This window comes from Myotis myotis, unplaced genomic scaffold (assembly GCF_014108235.1).
Source record: "Myotis myotis isolate mMyoMyo1 unplaced genomic scaffold, mMyoMyo1.p scaffold_m19_p_3, whole genome shotgun sequence".
NCBI classification, from domain to species: domain Eukaryota; kingdom Metazoa; phylum Chordata; class Mammalia; order Chiroptera; family Vespertilionidae; genus Myotis; species Myotis myotis.
This window is the reverse complement of record NW_023416335.1, coordinates 67237873-67247790: the sequence shown is the minus strand read 5'-3', so window position 1 is coordinate 67247790 and position 9918 is coordinate 67237873. Positions and strand designations below refer to the sequence as shown.

The following is a 9918-nucleotide window of genomic DNA, read 5'->3' as shown; positions in this document are numbered from 1 at the left end:
CTTATCATAGAGCTATATTTAAACACAAACAAACCAACAACAATAAACTGCTTGGCAAAAGCAAACAAATTAAGGGCCTCACATGTCTCTGGCCCTGGTACAAAAATGTTGAAATTGCATTCCTAAATGAATTCAAGATAAATAACTGAATGCTTCACCACATTTATTAGTTGATTTCTTGATTCTTCTTTTCAATATGAAAATTATTTAAACAAATTAAAACTTACATCATTAATTATATTCATATAGCAATAATAATATGTACAGTCAGTTATAATCATGCGTACTATATATGCTATACATGAGTTTCTACATTTCAGTCATTCTACAATGGAATTTTTTCGCTTTTTAAACCTTTAATTTTAAATCACACAATTGATATGATTAGAAGATATTGGGTATATTTTAATTGACATATTTTTAATTGTAAGCTTCTTAACATGATGTAAAGTAATGATGCACTTTACAATTTATGTCATCTTTCATCTTTTAATTTCTGGCAGGTTTTCCTTTTATCTTATACTAGAGGCCCAGTGCATGGAATTCATGTACTCAGGAGGGGGTGTGTGTGTGTGCCTCAGCCAGGTCTGCTCCCTCTCGCAGTCTGGGAGCCCTTGGGGGATGTCCGACTGCCCCAGAGGTGGGAGAGGCTCCTGCCACTGCCACTGCGTTTGCCAGCTGTGAGCTCAGCTTTTGTATGCACTCTCCGAGTGGGACACACTGACCACCATGGGGCAGACACTCAACACAGGAGCTTCCCCCTCGTGGTCAGTGCAAGTCATAGTGACTGGTCATTCTGCAATTTGGTTGATTTGCATATTAGCCTTTTATTATATAGGATAATAAAAGGCTATAACATAATAAAAGGCTAATATGCAAATTCTCCCCTCTACTGGGAGTTCAACCAGGGTGCAGAGCCCACCAACCATTCATGGCCCCTCCCCCTGCCAGCCCTGCTCCCGATCACCCCTGCCAGCCAACCACCCATGGCCCCTCCCTCTGGCTGCTCCCATCCCCAGTCGGCCCCCCCACCCCAATAGGGGGCGGGTCCAGCCAATATTCTGTATCCCCTCCCCCTGGCCAGCCTGGCCCAATCAGCCCCAATTGGGGTGGGCCAGCCGGACCCCACCCATGCATGAATTAGTGCATCAGGCCTCTAATTATATAATAAAACCTTATTCATATTTCAGATGTGTATTTACTTTATAGTGGCAGTAATGAATAGGAAGATAGGTGCTATGTGAGAGCAAAGCTTGGTGGACTCACTCTGCATGAGGGCAGAATCGAGGAGAGTGACAGGAGGTTGCCAGGATGTTGAAGTCAACCTTGGGATGCTTCGTAGAAAATGCAGGCAGGAACTCTGGCCATCAGTGACTCTAATTTTTTGTCACTATTCTGCTGTGATCAATGACATTCTGGTCTCTTTTAAAATTATCCTGAAATGAAAGATCAAAGTGAGCAAGGATCTCAGTTAATCAGGTAAATAATAAAAAAGTAATAATTATACTGAGGAGATTATGATGATGATTATCTCTCTATAGATCCATCAGTCTATCTAATGTATGATTAGAGAAAATAAGCAGTTCATATGCTGCTTTGTTTATGAAGTTTTCTTGGTCTGTTTTGAAAAGAAATTTTCTTTCCCTATACAGAGAACACTGGGGAGGGGGCTTCCTATCATTTCCTTTCTTATCCTTGTCTCTAAAGTGAACGGCATCAAAGTCTGATATTAGTTGGACCATGATTTATTAGAAGCGTAAAGGGCTCACTTTATTAGACAATTGTCATTTAAAACAGTCCTCTCTATGCTTATTTTTGCTTCATGGATTACTAGGAAGTGGGACCTTACTTCTCCACTTCAAAGTCACATGCTCTCTGTTCACTCTCTCACACAGAAATAAGCACAGGCTGTTTCCCAGGTCATGAGCTAGGCCAGTGGTCAGCAAACTGTGGCTCGTGAGCCACATGCGGCTCTTCGGCCCCTTGAGTGTGGCTCTTCCACAGAATACCATGTGCGGGCACGTACGTACAGTGTAATTGAAATTTTGTGGCCCATGCGCAGAAGTCGGTATTTTGTGGAAGAGCCATACTCAAGGGGCCAAAGAGCCGCATGTGGCTTGCAAGCCGCAGTTTGCCGACCACTGAAGGCAATCAAGGCTAAATAGGAACTAAGCATGAGAGACAGAGAATTTATCTCCTTCTCCACTACCAAGCCTGAGTGAGAGTCAAGCACATAGCCTTACCCAAAGGCTATGTGAACAGAACTGGAATTTGTTCTGAAGTCCTAGTTACCTTGCTTTCTTTTCCTACAGCTAGAGCAGAGGATGCAGCTCTCAAACCCAAGGTTGCATGGTTTCATGAAAGAAGAGGTTAGCCTTTGTCCTAAATAATATTCTCCAATATATTTGGTTACTACCTTTCCCCTGTATATTCAGAAGCGAAAGAAGTAAGGAGTGATGAGAATACCACAAAGATATGAGCAGGTATCATTACAACCTAATTCATTCCTGCATCATATGTCCTTTAGATACTGTGTCTTATTTAATCCACTCAACATTTCTATATAAAACTGTGGCTACTCTCATTTATTGGATAAGATAATGGGGCCCCAACACAGTTAAAAATTCACTTTGATCTGACAGGTGGCAAATGACACAGTCAGAGGTCAAACCACAGTCATTCTAATTCCAGAACTTAAGTTCTCACACTATATTGAACACAGGCCAGTGCTCTGGGTAGTGACTCTAAGAAAGCAGCTGCTAAGTGAAGATCATAGACGTTTCCACTGTGATTCAAAAGACACAACTGCTGTTCCTGCTGTTGCTTCCTTGCTTGCATGTGGAGCCACGAATGTCAGCGCAGATCTGAGGACGTTTGCTTTTGATTGTGACCATCATCTCCACGGGTGGACTGTGGGCGCAGACAGTGAGATGGTAGATGACAAACATGTCTAGTGGCACAGGTGTGTTCCCAGACGGGGCGGGAAACATCACAGGCACAAAGAAGTCTGTCTAAAGGAGAAGGGTAGTAGACCGCTTCCTTCTATCACAGCCAGCAGGGCTCTTCCTGTCTTTACTTTGGGTTCTGGCAACCCAGAGTGGTTTCCTTGGATACAGGAACTCCCTGCTTAGAAAGATTGAATCATCAAGTGTGTCTGAATTTGTGTAGACCAACACAATAGGACAAATGCTTCCTGAAAAATAGGAAAGGCTCTATTTTTAAGAAAGTGGGCACAAATAGATTTTAAAACATGATATATGTTTCTCTAGTTTTAGTTATTTTATAGTTATCTTAAGTTCAATCTTAGAAAAAATGTAGTAGAAGTCAGTATTATAGTAACACCTTTATTGGCTCTAAAAATGAATATTTGAAACATCTTGTTTAATAAATTATTTTATGATGTTGCTTACTATATATTAGAAATTATATCTATTATATTATATTTATTCCTCTTTCTAAAGATTGAATGCAAATATGGAACACAAGGAGTATTACAATTATTATTTTCAGGGTATCAAAATGTGAATAATATCTTTTCATTGTTTCTATAACTCACAGCACCTAGAACAATGTCTTAACTATAAAATTTTCAGTATTTTTTGAAGTGAGGTTGCCTTCTCTGACTTTAGAATAAACTAAACAATGTAAAGAGTGTACTGAATATCATTTTTATCATTCTAACCTAAGTACCAACTCAGTAATTCTACAACTTTCAATTTTTTATTAATTAAATTTATTGGTGTGACTGATTAATAGGTTCATATAGTTTTTAAGTGTACATTACTATAATACATGACCTGTATATTGCATTGTGTACTCATCACCCATAGCCAAATCATTTTCTGTCACTATATATTGGGCCACCTTTACTCCCCCTCCCCCTTCCCTCTGGTAACCACCTACTGTTGTCCGGCTGTGTTTCTGAGTTTCAATTTTACGTTATACCCCACATGAGTGAAATCATATGGCCCTTAGCTTTTTCTAATTGACTTATTACATTTAGCATAATACTGTTTAGGTTCATCCATGTAGTTGCAAATGGCAGTATTTCATCTTTTCTTATGGCTGACTAGTATTTAATAGTCACATTTTATTCAATCATCTATGGAAGGACACCTTGGTTGTCTCCATGTGTTGGCCACTGTGATTAATGCTGCAATGAACATAGGGGTGCATATATCATTACAAATAAATGTTTTTGAGCTTTGGGGGTACATACCCATATGGTAACTCTATTTTGAGTTTTCTGAGAAACCACCATACTGATTTTACTAGTTCCATTCCCACCAGCAGTCAATGAGGGTTCCTTTTTCTCCACAACCTCTCCAACACTTGTTATCACTTGTCTTGTTGATAATAGCCACACTGACAGGTGTCAGGTGGTATCTCACTGTGGTTTTGACTTGCATTTCCCTAATAGCTAGTGAAGTTGAATATATTTTTATGCATCTGATGACTGTGTTTGTATGTCCTCTTAGGAGAGGTGTCTGTACAGATGCTCTGCCCATTTTTTCATTGGATTATTTGTTTGGTTGGTGTTGAGTTCTATGAATTCTCTACATATTTTTAATATTAACTCACTGTCTGAGCTGTATTTGCAATTAACATGTTCCATTTAGTTGGATACCTTTGTTGTTGTTGTTGTTGTTGTTGTTGTCAGTTTCTCTTGATGTGCAGAAGTCTTTTAGTTTGATATAGTCCCGTTATTTTTTGCCTTTAGTTCCCTTGCCTTTGGGGTCAAATTCTTAAACTGTTCTCTACGACCAAAGTACATAATTTTAGTACCTATGTTTTCTTTTATGTACTTTATTGTTTTAGATCTTATATTTAGGTCTTTGATCCACTTTAAATTAATTTGGCACAAGGGTACAAACTGAAATGTAGTTTAATTCCTTTGTATGTGACTTTCCAATTATCCCAGCACCATTTTCTCCATTATGTTTTTCTTAGATCCTTTGCCAAAAATTATTTTCCCACATACCTGTGGTTTTATTTCTGGGCTCTCAATCCTATTCCATTTGTCTGTGAGCCTGCTTTTCCACCAATACCATGCGGTTTTGATTATCATGGATTTGTAGTGTGATTCAAATCAGGTAGTGTGATAACTTGGCTTCATTCTTTTTTTCTCAGGATTGCTTTGTTATGTGGGGTCTTTTGTGGATCCATAAAAATCTGGTGATTTTTTTGTTCTATTTTTTTAAATGATATTGGGATTTTGATGGGGATAGATTAAATCTGTATAATGCTTTGGGTAATATGGCCATTTTAACTATGTTGAATCTTCCAATCCATGAACATGGAATACCTTTACAGTTCCTTGTGTGTTTTTCAGTCTCTTTTAATAAAGCCTTGTAATTTTCAGTGTATAGGTCCTTCACATAATTTGTTAAGTTTATTCCCATTTATTTTGTGTGTTTTTTTTTTAAAATATATATATATTTTTTATTGATTTTTCACAGAGAGGAAGGGAGAGAGACAGGAAGTTAGAAACATCGATGAGAGAGAAACATCGATCAGCTGCCCCCTGCACATCTCCCACCGGGGATGTGCCCGCAACCCAGGCACATGCCCCCGACCGGAATCGAACCTGGGACCCCTCAGTCCGCAGGCCGACGCTCCATCCACTGAGCCAAACCGGTTTCGGCTATTTTGTGTGTTTTTTTTGTTGTTGTTGAAATTGGAATTATTTTTTTCATGTCATTTTCTGAAGTTTCATTGTTATTATATAAGTTAGAAGTTGATTTTTATACATTGATTTTTATCCTGTGTCTTTACTCTATTTGTTTATTGTTTATAATAGTTTTTTGGTTGAGTCTTTAGAGTTTTCCTAAATACAGAATCATGTCATCTGCAAAAGTGATATTTTTGCTTCTTCTTTCTCAATTTGTTTTTCTTCTTCTTTTAAAAAATGTATGTTTTTATTTATTTTTAAAAATATATTTGTATTGATTTCAGAGAAGGGAGAGGAGAGAGAGATAGAAACATCAATAATGAGAGTGAATCATTGCTTGGTTGTCTCCTGCACTGGGCATCAAGCCCACAACTTAGGCATGTGTCCTGACCAGGAATTGAACCATGACCTAGGTTCACAGGCGAATGCTCAACCACTGAGCCATGCCGGCTAGGCTAAATAATATTTTTAATCACAAAGCATATGACTGATAAACAAAAAAGTACAATTTATGTAGCCTGGAGAGTGAGTCAGTTGCTTATCAATTGGGGTATGAAGAAGGATTCTATAATTTAAGAGATAGTTAATCAATCAAAGGACTTGTATACATGCATATGAGCATAACCAATGGACACAGACAGAGGGTGGGGAGGTGAGGGCTTATGCTGGGGGTTGGGGGTGGCTGGGGAGAGATCAATGGGGGAAAATGAGACATGTAATACATTACACAATAAAGAACTTAAATTAAAAAAATAAATAAATAATAAAGAGGTAAAAAAAGAGATAATGTCACATTTAAATACAATTATACTAACATTTTACAGATATACTTTGTGCCTGAATAACACTAATATTGTTGGAATAAGTGCTGACCTTTTACCTTTCCAGATGCCTAACAGTAAACAATGTGATGACATGTTATTTTACATTAAATAAATTTCAGGGCACCAATTAAGGTGGGGATCATTACATGGGCTCATTGCTAGAGAAATTGAGGTTGGAAGGTTTTATTGCTTATACATAGGATGTAACTGAGACAGGGCCTAGTGCCAAACCTGAGAATTTTTTTTCTGAAAGTTCTCCTACTGCATAAAGGAAAAAGACTTTAAATGCAACAATAGTCTCTTAATCATATTTTATCCTTCCCATTGAAATCAGTAAGTATTCAATTAACTGAACCTTACAATTAAATGTGAAAGCATTGGCTCACAGAAATACCCAAATATATATGCTGCATATAACTGAATAATCAATTTATGCATTAGTCCTAAATTGTAAAAGACAGATCATTTCTAAATCAAATGTTTCTGTTAAATTATTTTCACCAATTTCCTTATATCTAGAATTCATGTGGATTATTCATGTCCTTATATTATTCAATCATTTTTATATGTATACATTATGTTCTTATTTGGAAATTAAATATTAAAATATGATTTAATATAGTATGGAATAGTACATAAACCTAAATTCTGTGGTTTTTCTATTACCTTATTTTAATACTATTTAATCTTAAGTAAAGTTTAATGAAATCACAAATTTTTATAAAATGTGATTTCTTTGAAACCATTCCAAAACAAAAAGCATTATGTATATATAGTATATGTACACATTTTTTAATTTTTTTTAAATTTTTTTATTGATTAAGGTATTACAGATGTGTCTTTATCCCCCCATTGTCCCCTCATCCCCCGAGTCTTGCCCTCACCCTCAGCCCCTGTTGTCTGTGTCCATTGGTTAGGCTTATATGCATGCATACAAGTCCTTTGGTTGATCTCTCTCCCTTACCTTCCCTCTGAGGTTTGAACATCTGCACACATTTTTAATATCCTATCATCTGGGGCTTATTAAATGTAATTTTTAATTATATATATATATATATATATATATAATCATTTTTATACACTTAACCTTTTTAAATGGAAATAATCTTTCAAGAATGGGAATAAAATTATATAAATAAGATATTTGTGTACATTTTCTTTTTGGTTTCCAAGTCTTATTTAAGAACTCATACAAAACATTCTAGATAAATTAGTTTTAATCCTCCTCTTCATCATCCTGGTTAATCTGGAAGTAACATAATTTATAACTTTCTTCGCTCTTAGTTAATGCATGCAACCAATAATGTAGATTATTTCTCTTCAAATATTTTTGATGATATATTTCAAGTATCTTTTGGTAAAAGGCACCTCAGAAGTTGCAGTAATCTTGCCCTGCTCCTTTCAATGGTCACAACCTCTCCATTGAGATTCCTAGTTTTTCCATTCACTTTGATCCTCTTATGAAGAAATTGTGAAAATTGGCAGCATCCTTAATTCTATCTTTTACCAGGTGGGTGCATTCAAGTGTAAACTTCAGAACCTGCTTCTTTTTCTTTTTCCTTCCTTTGCTGCACATTTTTTCACAGGTGCCATGGTGGCAGTGGAGGCAGAAAAGCCCATATTCAAATGTAGCAACCAATATATCTATTGCATACTTTAGTAAATAAAAAATGACCAAGAATTTTAAAGATTAGTATGCAACGTTAATATCAAATTATATTATTGTCTCTACTACAAATATCAGTCATATTTTAAAAATAATCAAATACTCATAATCATGTTATAAATCATGTGTGTGAGAAGTCAGCGTATGTTTGAATTCCTACTTCCCTTAGGTAACATAAGATTAAAGTAAAACAGATAGTATTGCTCATGTTTTCTTCCTAATGACAACAGCTGCTTTTAAAGTATACTTGTCTGGAAGAAAACTTGAGTTTGAGGCTCTTAAATATAAATTGGAACTATGATGAAAGAGAAAATTAAATTTAAATTATTTATGACAAAACCTGCATAGATAGCCCTGATAAACAAAACCATGCTCTGAAAATGTTACAAGTTAGCTCCTTAAATTTCCACTCAAAGCTCTTTGCAGATGTTTCTCTGAAACTCTTTTCTCTATGGTAAATTTTATTTCCTTCATTATTGGACAATTTTGTACATCTTTTTCATAAAACTTATAAAGAAGTTAGGAATTGAAAGTGTTTATTCAAAGACAATATATTCTGTGGAGTCTCCAAAGTTCATAAACAGAAAATTTTTTATTATTATGGATTTACTTAAATTGCAGCAATGATTTTTTGATGAGATAAACTGTAAAGGAGAAATCATAATTGCAGTTCTACGGAGGGAAGAAATTATAAAAAATATGTATTGCAATTCTTGCTATAAATCCATTCCTTCCCATCACTCTCATTTGTGAATATATTTATTAGCATATGAATGTTGATATCACTTTTAAATTTAATATGCAGACTTATGGGAAACAATAGTGTCCACTAGGATGAAATCATGATGACAATTAATTTAAAAATACATTCTTGTACAAGATAATTTATATGAAATGATAAAAAAATAGTAAAGTATAATGTAAATTCCTTGTGGTCACCTGTGATCTAACATTTTAAAACTGGAAATTTAAACTTCATTTAATTCAAACTTGTCACATTTGGATGAAAATACAAATGCAGCTTGGAATCATTAAGTGACATGCTTATGTTACTACAGGTACTTATTATTGTGTATATATCACTTAGAGTGGCATTCAGTGAAGACATAGATTTAATGGGTTCATAAGAATAAGAACTTATTTAAGTCCCAATATCTCAAAGTCATTGAAGACATTAAATGGTTTTATAGCATTCTACTCTTTCTCTCTAGTGCCTGTTGACAATTTAATAGAACTTATAAAGAACACATTCAGTTGGCCAATGGCCCATGATTTATTGCTAATGATCTAGCAGTGAGTGAAATATATGTTGGTCATTAAGAATGTGGGTTCTGGGATTAGATTGCTTGTCTTCAAATCTAAGTTCTCCTACTTTCTAGCATGAGATAGTGTATGTGTGGTTAAAATCATGGATGCCAGGGCCAGACTGCTTGGATTTGAATACCAGCTTCACATATTTTTAGCTGTTCAACTAAAGTTGAGCAATTTACAAAATTTCATGTATTTTAGTTTTCTCCTTTGACAAAAAGAAAAATAGAGTAGTGCCCACTTTTGTATGGTTTGTTTTCAGATAAAATGCTCTACTGTATCTGAAACCCTTAAAATAGCAATTGGCTCCTTCTCTCCCCCTTCGACATCTATAGATGAGTGGCAATAATATTTATAAGATTTGCTCGGCACTTAGTACAGTGTCTGACAAACATTAGACATTAAGCACTCATTTGGCCGAAACCAGTTTGGCTCAGTGGATAGAGCGT

General features: G+C 35.6%; 1 pseudogene; it reads right to left on the bottom strand.

Moving 5' to 3' along the window:
* Positions 1-7711: 7711 nt before the first annotated feature.
* LOC118651989 lies at positions 7712-8088 on the bottom strand (annotated as a pseudogene).
* Positions 8089-9918: the final 1830 nt, after the last annotated feature.